This window comes from Astatotilapia calliptera, chromosome 11, assembly GCF_900246225.1.
Source record: "Astatotilapia calliptera chromosome 11, fAstCal1.2, whole genome shotgun sequence".
NCBI classification, from domain to species: Eukaryota; Metazoa; Chordata; class Actinopteri; order Cichliformes; family Cichlidae; genus Astatotilapia; species Astatotilapia calliptera.
In genome coordinates, this window is record NC_039312.1 from 29169327 (window position 1) to 29183060 (window position 13734).

A 13734-nucleotide genomic window follows, 5' to 3' on the forward strand; every position below is an offset into this window, starting at 1 on the left:
TAATTTTAAACCCTCAGATAATAATTCCTACACAATTTAAGAATTGTACCTAAGGATGGGTAAACATTGCTTCTGCCTGCTATAACTCTACATTAACAGTAAAAGAAAATCTTGTCAGTCATCCATGTTAACCTCTTCTTGGACCTTTTCTTTGTATAGTCATAACTTTAATAAACAATAAGAGCCTTGGTTCATTCAGTTTAGAACACACAACCAAGTCTGCAGAGGAATGATTTACATGCCAGTCATAATATTCACCTGACACCTGAGTGTAGGTGGTTTTAATTTCTTTTTCATGCTGCCCGTAACTTCATTGCTTTACATGTTCCTACTTGTAGTCATGACCTATGATAAAACAGTCGCTCTGTAAATGATGTAAGCAAATCAAAAAACAAAATATTTCTCGCAATATGCGTGTGATCCGTTGTGCCTGGGTTTCTGGGGAAGTTATTCATTTGTCCCTGTACATTTGATGCCTGTAACACCCACAAGTTTGTCAGGAGTTTCATTGACCCATGTTCAGCCAATGTGTAAGCCTAAGGGTTCAGTCTGGTTTAAGGAGGTGCAGGCAGACAAGCAGCCTCAGGTCGGGTGTTTCCACTACGCCGATATAGCTTAATCCTGACTCAGGTAAAAAGTCCCTTTGGAGCACAGAAAAAAGAAGGGATGAATAAGCAACTGGAAAACATTAGCCGTCGCAAGCCAGACAGTGGGGGAAAGCGCTTTGAGTCAAGTGTTGGGGGTTTCTACACCGATCACAAATGGCCGAAAAACGTCTGGAAAATGAACTTTGCAACTTCTAGAGTACTTGGTACAGTTCACAGAATGAGTAAAAATGCAGTTCTACAACAAAACATGGCATGCTAATGGACGAATCTGTAGCACCGCTGTAAACATATATAAAACAAGTCTGTTTTTATCTTACCGAAGAGTATCATTCAGTCCAGTCAGGGAAGTAAATGGCATGAACACATCTGGAATTTTGTAGCAAAACATGTTGACAGTCTGCTTTGAGTCTAATGCCTCATTGTGAGTGCAGAAAGTCCCATCACTGTTGTTCTGTGAACAATTTAAAACTTTAGTCTGTCAAGGCAAGTTAGGAAATATAATATGAAAAAAATGGAGTGGCAAACAGTGCAAAAAATAGATCTGGTCTTAAATGACTGTGTCAAGTGTTATGTTATGGAACCGAAAGAGATTTGTAGATGTTAATAGCACAGCAGGACTTCAGTGTAATGGTAAGATGCTAGAGTGAACTTTCCTACTAAGCATATTTTTCCGTCACCATATCTGCTGTGACTGCTGGTAATTTCCCATCATGACGATTTATTATCAAGTGTTTTAAGTTTTAATTAGACGTGCTGGGCTCCACATATGGCAGCATTTACATTCTACACAACAACAAGGGCGACGCAGCAGCTGTCAGTCACTGTCAGCGCTGACTGTTTTGCATGAAATTCAAAGCTGAAAATGCTTGTTTTTACTTTCACATCTTCAGCACATAAATAAAACATTTTACACTTCAACAAAAGCATTCTTGTTTTCAGTAATAAAACATTAGCGACGCTTTAAAGTGGTACACAGAAACATGCAGTCCAACCAGCTCAGCCCGCCCTCTCAGACATGCACTTGTTGCAGCCACAAAGCTATGTAACTTCTCGTGGGTTGAAGAAACCCAAACCTTTCTACTTTTGGACATTTTTCATGACTTAATTGAAAGTTTCAATGGTCATTTATGAGCTGTGTTGGTTTCATGACAATTGTAGCATCAAAGCCTGTTACGAGCTCACATTGTAATTTCCAAATACACTAGAGAATGTCAGCATCATTCCTGAAAAGTCTGGATTGTTGTGGAGATGATGTGGTTTTAGTCTTACAAACTGCTAAATATTTACAACCAAAGAAAGTCTGGAAAGTCTAAAGAAGAGTGGGAACAGAATCAGTTCATTATGATCTTAAAAATACTGCAGCTTTCTGCAGTGCTGGCAATTACTTTCACGGTCTTAAAGTGCGATGAGTGTCCACAGAAGTTTGCAAAAATTGTTTGGAGAAACCAAAACTCATGAATGTCTGTACTGTTTCATAAGTAGGGCACAGCTTTGCTGAGCAGTAACTGTGGCTAAGTAAGTAGCCTGCTTTTAGAAAGGCAACGTTTTGCTTTTACCTAGATGACCAGACACCCTTTTGTTTTTGTTTGTTGTCGTTTCTCTCAAATGCTGTGCTCTACGGTGTTATGTCTACAGACTTAATGCTTCTTTATGACATAGTTACAGTTTGAGGTAATGAGGCTAATTGGGGATAACTCAGTAATAATTCCTAATTGACAAAGTTAAGCGGCATTTATTCCTTTATTTTATTAGTTTATTACATGCTGATTACATACCTCCAACTAGGTGTGGGCAATATAGACACAAAATTACTTCACAGTATTTCAAGGAAATTTCCAAGAATGATATTTCTGAAATTTTAAAAAAGCAATGTTTTCTCATGATTGCAGCTTGTAGGCAGCAGGGTTATTCGCGGAAACAAATGAAGAGCATTTTCCATCCTTTTTTTTCCAACGAGCTTCTGTCATTGGTGACAAACTACTTAAATTAAAGTGTGAATTTATTTTAATAAGCTGCCAGCAGCAGCAGGATAGTGAAGTGCTGTAATATAGTGCTATGACTAAAGTCACTTAACCATGTAACTCTTTAGCGGCATGCATATTGCCACAAATTAAAAAGTGAATTAAAACATCTCAGGTAAAAAATATTTTTTATCATAGGTTGAGGTTTTTAACCAGTTGCTTAAGGCCCTGATTTTCCACCAGGTAACCGCATCAGTAATTTCTATCCACCGTTTGCTCTTCCTGTCATATGGAGTGCAACGAGTGACTGATCCAGAGATGCTCGGTTGAGTCATTTGTTTACTTTTGCTAATATATCCTCCTCGCGTGCTTTCATACCTTGGTTGTGCTCGACAAGTGTGTCTTTACCTCGATTGTGTCTTTACCTCGAGTGGTGAAACAAGCGTTGTGTTTGCACCTTAAGCGGTAACAGTCTTCTTGCATATTTTGCAAAGTATTGTGTTTTTCTAGAGGTTGTTGATGTAGCTATCTTTATAGCCACAAAATCATCATCAGAGGCTGCCACACAGCTCTCGTTCTCAGATATGCTTGGGCTAGTCTCGTTGTACAACCATATCATTAATATTGCAATATGATACTTTTATATCATGTAAAAACGTACATTGACATCACTGGCGATATGACATGGCACAGCTGCACCTGTATGATCACACAGCATAGCAGTAGGAACAGTTTTGGATTCTGTAATAATCAAAATAGAACCGAGTTAATAACACCTCTTGGTGTATTGTTAAATCTTCCACATAGTTTACATGATGGCTTGTTCCATCACTTCTAGTATTATGTTTGCAATAATGTAAGACTGGTCTATTTCACTTTAAGGGTTCAATTAAGCAATAAGTGTTACATATCCAGTGTCTGAAAATGTCTGGCTAAACCTGATCATCTTAAGTTCAATGTTTTTAAAAACTCATTGCAAACCCAGAGGAGTAGTATGAAGCTAGTTCAACACAGCCAGACCTTTCTTTGGATTATGCTTCAACAACACAGTTGTAGAGGACTGTTAGCAGTCATCTGTCAACCACTGGTATCAAGAGAAAAATGCATGTTTCTGACTGGTTGTGAGTGGTCGTCTGCCGAGCTCAGCTGCAAAGATGATGCTGCACCAAAAGCCGCCTTATGATTGCTTTGGTCACTAGCAGATTGCTGCGGTTGTCTGTCGTTAGTGTGAAAGACACCAGCTAATTTGCAACGACTCACAATTTTCCTCCATGAGTAGCACAAACTAAACCACTTTTCACTCTTTCACTACCACTTGTTGAGTAGTTTGCCTGTATTTGCTGCCAGGTTGCTGCTGTCTGTCATACAGAACAACAGCAACCTATTAGCAAATAAAGCATTTACAAGGAGGTTTTCAGTGCAGCACCGTATACCTCTTTGCAACTAATTTCATACTAGCAACTTCCAGCAACATCCAGAAACCACTGTCGGCAGCCAAAATACACGCTTTCCCTAGCGATCAACAGTTAACAGGTTGCTGATGAGTCTCTAGGCCTGCATGAATGAGACTTAAGAAGTTGACTTGCCAGGAAGCATTAACTCATTAGGGAATACACATTTTTCCCCATTTGTGACTGGTGGTTGGCAAATGGTTGCTGACAGGTCTCTAGGCCGATGTTAAAGAAGCAGTGGTTGGCTCAACAAAACCTAAGAACCCTATTAGACATAGTCAGCATAACAACAACAGTTACTACCTTTCCTTCTTAATCCAGGATTTGTTCATCAGGGTCATAAAAGGGCACATTTGTTTTATTGTTCAGAAAATGGATTATACTCAGTTTGCCAAGTACATTTCAAATGTCCACAGGCAGCAACTTGTAAATTTGTAAATTCTAACCCTAACCCATGTTTATTGTATCACTAAGTGCTCTTTCGTTGCTGCCATTTATTTCTAACACCAGGGGAAATGGCTGATATATAGAAATAACATTTTTTTTATTCAAGCCGAAGTGAAAGTCTTTTTTTTTTTTATGGTTGTTATCTGTGACAAATAAAGATGGCTGCTTTGATTTTTAAGCAGTATCACAAGTGTGGAACATACCAGCCAGCAAATCAGGAGCTTGCATAAAAATATACTTATTTGTTCAGCATTCCTATTTGAATATATGGATATTGATCTAGCAAAGTTTGGCTCAACAGATTTGGAAATAAAAAATATCCCTACAACTGAGAATCTGTATTGCTCTTGATAATGTCATCAGGAAAATAACTAGTGATTTGTACAGCTGATTTCAGTAGGAAACTCTAAGAATAGAAATAAATATACAGCATTATGCATCTTTAAATATGCAGTTACCATGGTAATCTAACCAGGTCAGAAGAGGTCCTCTTAACGACACTTAAAAGTTTGGCTTTGGTCTCTACACACACAACTAACTCATTAATCCTGTTGGAGTTTACGCTCCTCAGATTTGTCTTTTTGAGTGGAACATTAATACTTTTGAAGAGTGAGTCCTAGAATTAGGGGGAAAAGATCTAGAACTGGATTTATCCTTTAATTAAAAAGCTTTATGCTCCACTACAAAGGCCAAAACAAAGGAAGGAATTAAAGCAAGAAAAAAAAAATTACAATTTATTTGAAACAACAAAGTTTGTAGCAGCTCTCCAAGGCATATTTTGTTGCTATGAGTATAGTATTTTGCTAGCTAGATTTGTTATGGCAAGACCAAGCATGATAAAATCAAGCTAAGCCACAAGCTTTGGAAAAAAAAACTAGATAGACTAGAATTGAAATGATATAGACGCTGAGAAGAACAAAGCTGCTTGGCACTCAGGAGTCATTGTGGATGACTTAACACGAGGCTGCCTTCAACTGAAAAAAGACACCCCTACCCTCCACCTACAAACACGCACACACACACACACACACACACACACACACACCCTCCCTCAGTGAGTCCTTCAAAGCCAGATTGTGGTCTTTAGTGTAAATAACATGTGCTGGGTTTGATGCAGACAGAATTAATGACAACACTCAGTCCAAATAACAGAGGGCTCATTTCCGTCTGGCCTGCTGTCCTTATGGAGATGAAGACACCTCATTGGCACGAACAACACATTTGTCTCTGTGTGTGCGTGTGTCTGCATTGTCTCCCACAAACATCATTAATAATTATTATTCGTAGAATTAAACTTCTGTTTTTATGAATGCTGCTTTGTTTCTGTTCTGGTCAGATCAAATTGACAGATTTATATTTTAAACCCTGTTTTCCCTCCAGGCTGTAACAGTGTAAATTATTTAGGTAAGGTTAATGAACAACCACGAATTCTCAGAATAGCTTTTTGATGGTCTTGACATACTTTTCACAACTACCTTTCTGTGTGAACTTATACATCTGCCTTTTCAAGCTTCTGTTTTTGTGTTGCAATTTTCATTTATTTGTATTTGTCATCAAATTGCTTCCACTTGAGCACTTTTCTCGTGTTATTCAGCGTGTGTGTGTGTGTGTGTGTGTGTGTGTGTGTGTGTGCATACACTGGAAACCAAAGAACCAAGTGAATCTTTCTGCTCCAGCAGTGACGCCACTCAGTGATTTAAAGAGGCAAACAGGGCCGACCGTCTCGCTGCATGGAAAGTGAAAATTACTATCCTGCTTTTGAAGACCGTTTACATTGTTGCTGTACAGGTACTCCTCTCTGTTCCTGCTCCGTGACTAAGTGCTGAGTCACAAGCCCCTGATGTGAAAGCAGGCAGTCCGCCTCCAGCAACCTCTGTTGTGGTGTTCGGAGGGTGCCTGCTTCGAAGAATACAGGTTTATTGCCTCCGAGATATCTTGTAATGGCTGAGTGAGAAGAGGGGGAGGTGATGACTACACAGACAATTACAAAACTTGGGAATGCTGGAAACAGTTGTGCGTAATCTTGCCACAGGCAACAGGTGAATTGCTTGTTGAACTCGGGAAGAATGTTTTGCAGCATTTACAGTAATAAGTTTCCAGTATTTCTAATCTGCTGTTACTGCCAAGCCTTTTGGAGCAGAAATTGTGCAGCGATTGAAACAAAAAAACAACCCTAACCCTACGAGACAGTAAAATACCCCTGGTTTTTTCACTTTTAGGGGTGGGACTCGATTAAAAAATCTAATTAATTAGATATTTTGTAATTAATTAATCTTGATTAATCGCAAAAGAAAATTTGCCCCAAAGCGCAAATGGGGTTTTTTTTTGTTTGTTTTTTTAAATTTTAAAGGATTTTATTGGGCATAACTTATAGACATGGACATAAATATTGTAAACTCAAGCACTTTTAATCTATGGGGGAAAATGCATTGAAACTGCATTTCAATGCAAAACAGAGGGAAAAAAAAAATCCCTGGCCAAAATTGTGCAGACTTCAAAATAAAGTGTTATTTTAAGAACTTTAAGTACATTTTCAAAATGGTATTGTCTTTAAATAATAATAATAATAAAAAGTTTAACATAAAGTTCAGTTTTTCTTCTTAAAAAAATAAGGCAGAAACTTATAAGTTTATTTATACAGCTTCACCTTTAAACTCTGAATAACCTTAGCTAACATTATTTTGTACATTAGGCTAAAACAGTGTGAACATTAAACATTTTGGTGCAAAAAATAACAAATCTGTTGGACTCACAATTTACTGTCCATCTCTTTCAGCCAGTTACTTTGGCTACGTTCACTGCAGGTCTTAATGTTCAATTCCGATTTTTTGATCAAATACAATTTTTTTTTTTTGTCTGCTCGTTCACACTACAAATTAAATGCGACAGCAAACATGCGCAAAAGAAGACGTCACACACAACGTGCTCTGTTTAGACCCAGAGCAAACAATATTGTTTGACTGATGGCCCTTAACCCTTTAAAACTGGTCAGAGCGGGCACGCTCCGTTTTGCGTAACTATTTTTAAATCCCGGTAGCACTGCAACCATGTGAGCTAGCGCAATAATTTTTTTTGCATATGAAACCGGAGGAGTTGTACTTACATCTTATGCCATCAGCTTGCCCTAGGTCACAGTTTCCTTCCACATACAGCTTTGCAAAAACTGCATAAAAAGCACTTGCAGCAACAAAAACATAATATTCCAGAAACACGCTTTGCCGATCCGATCAGCTGTTCATAACACTTCCTACGTCCATCAGCGTGAACTCTCGCATGTCTGCCATGACCTGCCCGAAACCGGAAGTGACGTCATTTTTACGGAAATGTAGTTTTTTTTTTTACCATCAAGGCCTCATGAGCTTATACTGGTGTTTTTAAAAGTTATGTTTGACTTCATGACTTTCTGTGTCGTTTGTGGGATGCTTAGGACTCATATTGCACTGCTGGAAATAGTTTATTTTGATGCACATGCTGCTTTTTTGCAAATTTGCAGTATAATATTTATTTTCGTTTTTCCTGCAGTGTATAGAAATTGGTGTATTTCAAAAATAAAACTATGAAGACACTCAAAATAAATTTCCTGTGGTGGGAAACTATTTTGTGCAACTTTTTTGTATTTACAGTTTTGAGGGACAAGCCTCTTAAATTTCTCTAACTAGAAATATATGTTAAAAAAACAAAAACGATTTTAATTTTTTTTGTAGTTTATTGCACTTTTTTGCAATTTATGTAATTACTATGCACTTTATGCATGCATATTATTAAAATTTAGGCTGTAATGGTTGTATTGATGTATAGCAACTTGAAAAGCTCCCAAAAATGGCTCTACAGCATGTAAAAATATAATATAAGCTGTGGCAGACTTGGTTCTATGGTAGGTCTTAAAGGGTTAATATAAAGACTTTGGACTTTACGTTTCCCAAGTTATTTTGTTTTTTACATAATAATGTAGATAACCTAATAATTATCCTTATTGCTGTTTTAGAGGAGCGGTGCTTCAAAGGATAGTCGCAGAATCCTGTCAGAATCTGCAGATTATACAGTATAAATAAAATGTTCACGTTTTTCCAACGTTGTCTTCCCAACAGTTTCACTGACATCTACGCTGGATGGCCAGGAAGCGTTCGCGATGTCTTATTGGGTGCTTCTCCGGAGCTGATAATTGGCGTCTGTCTTGTGTCGGTGACGTAAAAGACGGATTTAATGCGACATGACTATTCTAAGACATCGGATATGTATCGGATTCAGTACCACATACAAAAGTGACCCAGATCGGATTTGAAAATATTGGATTTGTGTCGTTCACACTGTCATACCATGATCTGATATGGGTTGCATAGGGTCAAAAAAAATCGTATTTGATGCGCTTTCGCCTGCAGTGTGAATGTAGCCTTAGACAAACTAGCCTGTTCACATTTTCAGAGCTCAAGTTCGCATTTTTGTTACTATGTGACCTGCAAGTCTCTCACATGGGACAGAAGTGGCAGGACTAATCCAATAGTTGCAGGCCAGGACAGAAAGCTGTGGGTGGGTCCCTGCTCGTCTGGACCACCACTGTAGTCTGTCTTGCTGATGGTTACACAGGGCTTCCTCATCTGAATCTGTAGCGCATTTTCTAACCCCCTATGTTCTACCACTGACAGTGGTCTCCAGTCCAGACCAATCCATTTTGCGAGAGAATTTGCAACTTTGTCCGATGTTGACTTATTAATTTCCTCTGGTTTCTGGTCCTGAAGCCAGCCATTTCATCAAGTTTGGTCTGCTGACACTTTTTGTTGGTACTCAAACTGCTAGCATAATCGGTATACCATGAAATCATGCATTGACAAAAGTTTTCCTTTGTAATGCAAAGTGCATTTAGATGCTTTACTTTTTTTCAAACTAATTAATCGAAAATAGCACGTTAAACCCCCACCCCTAGTTATTTTGTATATATCGCTTGGTGTTAGGGTATTCTCTGTCTGGGATAACTTTGGATTCCAGTTCCCATTTAAGTCATGGAAAAGGCAGCACTAGCTAGCTATGGTAGAATGACCTGCTAGCAAGACTACTAGTTGCCATAACTACCTATTTTTCAACATGACTTTTTATAGCTGTGAGCTAGAGCTGGGCGATAGAACGATAACGATATGTATCGCGATATAACTTTTACTCGATAGAGAAATTAAGCTATCGCGATAGACCTCTTAAAAAAAAAAAAAAAGACCAGCCAATCCAAATTAAGTAGCGCAGAGCCGAACCAATCACAGCCGCAGCGTCACGTCGCGTGACTTGTAACGTACAGCACAAGTGCCAAGCCGCACGTGTGTTTGTTTGGGAAGCAGCCAGCGGGTAATGGAGGAAATGAGTGTGCCGACTAGAAAAATCAACCGAGCGTGACCGAAGAGAAAACAGATGATGGTTCCAACGCCGGAGAGATTGTCGAACGGAAGAGCCATAGAAGTTCCGTAGTGTGAAGGTATTTCGGCTATTTCAAGTCTGACAAAAAACAGAGTAGCGTGCACTGTAAATTGTGCCGAAAACAAGTCTGGAAATACAATAAACTGGTGCATGCGTCACACTGTGCGCCACGTTATTGTTTCGGTGAAATGAATTTCTACAATACTGTTAATTCTACTCTCTGCAGTGTTTAAATGCTTACATATACACACAGTTACTGTCCCTCCACACATATGACTCGGTTCTGCTTCTATGCCCCAGCTTTGTTTACTTTTTCCCACCGAGGCTTCTAGACTTCTGATTGGCCAATATTTCTGCACGGTTAGGAATCTAGCGCCACCTGCTGCTTTGGCATGTTCATAGCAGCGTTTTCCTTCATTTCTGCCTTTATGTGTGGACGGGATTATTTTTTAAAACGAAAACGGAAAATCTCCGTTTTCAAAAATACCCGTGTACGTGTGGACGTAGCCTCAGTCTCTGACTGGAAGCGCTAATTCGTCATTCGGCTTTTGTCAGACTAAAGTAACTGTTAAAACTGTTTGAAAAGCTAAGCTATACAACAAGGAGAGATTGAGAATTTCCTTTTAGTTCTCAGTTTATTTGATATTGACAAAAGTTAGTCAGTTGTGTCTGTTCTTCTTTAAAACAAACTAAGATTTATTTTTAGAATTAATATTTTGTTTCTAAGTGGAATTGACAATTTAGTCTGTTTCGTTTGTTCTATTTTGAAACTTAAACGCTTTAGCGGCTGCCTTTTGTGTAGTTTGCAATATTTGCCTTTATTTATCTGAAAAAGTCTCATGTTCCTTAAGTACATCTACCCTGTTGAACTTATTATGGGAAATAAATATTTAAATAAAAACAAGCTGCTGATTATTTCACATTTTACTTGTGAGCAACGGCACATTTAAATCTTACAAATATAGTTATTTGGCTTATATCGTGATAGATATCGTTATCGCCTGAAATGAAAAAAACATATCGTGATATGAAGAAATCTCATATCGCCCAGCTCTACTGTGAGCACAAAAGCAATAACGTTGGTTTAAAAAAAAAAAAGGTAATTTATAGCCCTTGTTACTCTAGCCTCATGCACAGACTAAGGTACTAGCAAAATTTATATTAACTGATATGTTTGATTTTTTTTTCAGAAGTAACCATAGTTGATGTATTATGTTATCTTCTAGATTATTAAATAAATGCAAACTGCTGTTTGTAGTTGTTGTTTTTCAGTGCTTAAATGTTGGTGATGCCACAGAGACCAAAGTAAAACAGTGTATCAAAAGCCCACTTCTGTCAAACGTGTCAGTGTCGTGTGATAGTTTTTCCTCCGTAGGTGTCCATGTCAAGCTCTGAGGAAAATGAAGTTGGAACTTTAATATACCAATGGATGGTCTCAGAGTTCAGTGGTAATCCTTTGCCTCACCCCACTCAGTCTGTAGAAACACATATGGATTGACAGTGCTTTAGGCGTCATCCATTGTTTTGCCTTCAATTAGGTGGATTGAATCTCCTCCATCAATTAGCCGACGTCTTGAGTTCCACTGTTCTTTTCACTCAGCGAGAGCAGTTCATCTCTTTTCACCTGAATCCCAGTGACACCTCGCCCTCTTTTTGTTGTCATGGGCTGCTGTAGCAGCTAAGGTGTCATGCCAGCTAAAAAGAAAAGTGTCTTCATCCAAACAGTATCACGCTTCTCTCCCAAGGGATCAATAGCACCTTCTTTGTATGCCAACTGGCTCAATAATTCATGATGCCAATTTAAAAATGCAATGAAGTAGCTGTCACTTAGCACACTCTCTCTGCTCTGGCCCTTGGAGATGATCCCGCACGAAAGGCCATGCTTCCTGTCAGTGACTCAGTTTTTCTGTGTAACTTGAGCATAGGCTTCGCACCTCTACTGCAAGCTTCTTCTTGCTGGTTCACGCCTGGCTCTGTGGTGCGTAGTTACCACTCGGTTATTCGATCCCTGTCCTTGCTGGTTTCCTTTTTACGGCTCCATGATTAGCCCTATAGTGTGTCAGACTCTCCGTTTGACACCTCAGGTTGGGTATCTGCCTGTACTAGGTTTTTCTTTGTGAGGACACATTTCTTCCATTGTCTTACAATGCTCAGCAGGTAGAGAAAGGCCCAAAATTTCCCAGTGGAATTTAATTGTAATAAAATGATTGCATAGTTTTATGCAATACAATTAAAAAGATGCTATTTTGTGATGTACACACATTTTAAAACTGACTTTATGACTACAGCTGTTTTCATTATTTAATAATTGGATAATTGGGGATAGGCAATAATCTAATTAATTTCAAAATTTAAGTGAAAAGGAGATATAATCTTTGCAGATGATTTTTTTTTTCATTGTCCTAGTCAATTATTCGCTTTATTATAATACTTGATACAAAAGTGAGCATACATGGGAGTGCTTTTCCTTTTGATGATTTACAGATTAGGACAACATGTAGCAAAGACAGCATTCATGCTTTGTTGCAAACGGGTGTGGTGCACAAGTTTGCTTCTCTTGATTTCAGTAATTGGTTAATTTTCCGTCAAACATACAACCATTTAAAATAAAATTTCATGGTGTAATGTTTCGCTTCATCAATCAAATGGCACACAAAAGTCACAAAGAGTTGCTGACATCTGGATTGAGTCCAGAGGACATGGGTCACTGTAACAAGAACTAATGAATTTTTAACTTGATTCTGAAGCGATAGGGAGAAAAACCCTTACGAAGAACATAGATGCACACAGATATTTTGCCCTAGATATTTATTATTATTATTATTATTATTATTATTCACTAATAATGATTTAAAAAGTGAAAATACTTTTTTTGGCACTTTATATAGTTGGGTGGAAACCAACATTTCCCTTTTAGTGCTTGGCAGTAGTGGAGTCGAAAAAATCTTTCAACAGGAAGAAACCACAAAGAGTGGGTTTCTACCTAGACTGGTGTAGAGGAGAGAAAAAACGTTTTTATATTTTGAAGTGTGGTTTTAAGTTAGGTGATTTCTACAGTTTAAAGTTTTTATCCTAACAGGTAAAATGATGCTATTTGTAAATGTATTCTTATTTGTGTTTATTTTATTTGCTGTTAACATCACATATTGGGGTGGCTGTAGCTCAGAGGAATGAGCAGGTCATCCTGAGCAGGTTTGATCCCAGGCTGCTCCAGTCTGTAAGCCCATGTATTCTTGGACAAGATACTGAACCCTAAGTTGCTCTCTGATCCAATTATTCATGTATGAATACTAGATAGTATTTAGGTGTAGAAAAAATGCTCGTATGGGTGGGTGAGGCATGTTGTATAAAGCGGTGTGGTGTGAGTCTACATAAGAGCCAGCCCATCTACCATTTTAAAACCAATCGTGCATTTTTCATCACTGAAGAGAAAGTTTTGTTTTCATTGGCTCACTATTTTTGAAAGTAGTGACATTCATTTGTGACAAAGGGCATGCCAATATGCCAGGAAAGACTCTCTTGAATCAAAGTCCATTATCGGCTTCTGACACAGTCTACTGCGTTTTTTTTTTTGTGCTGCCTCCTGGTAATTTCCCACACATCTCACTCAGGGAATGTGGTGGCTGGTTGAGCAATCTGCAGCATCTGAAGACCTGTGATGAACACTCTCAGGGATATTTGCTACATACGTCACATTTGTTCACTGCCCTATAAATAGTTGCTTAGTTTACATGTTGGGCTTTTAGCGGTCACTGTTACCCAGAACTGTCTCACTGAGACAGTAAAGCTCTTATCGTAGAAGGAATGTACAAAATGTGGGTAAACGGGAAACAAGGAACGGCGAAGATAAATAATAATTAGCGAGTT

General features: G+C 38.4%; 1 protein-coding gene across 3 annotated transcripts in view; it reads left to right on the forward strand.

The window, feature by feature from the left end:
- atg5 (ATG5 autophagy related 5 homolog (S. cerevisiae)) overlaps positions 1 to 13734 on the forward strand; it is a 49433-nt gene that overhangs the window by 11638 nt on the left and 24061 nt on the right. The gene's annotated exons all lie outside the window — the stretch shown is intronic.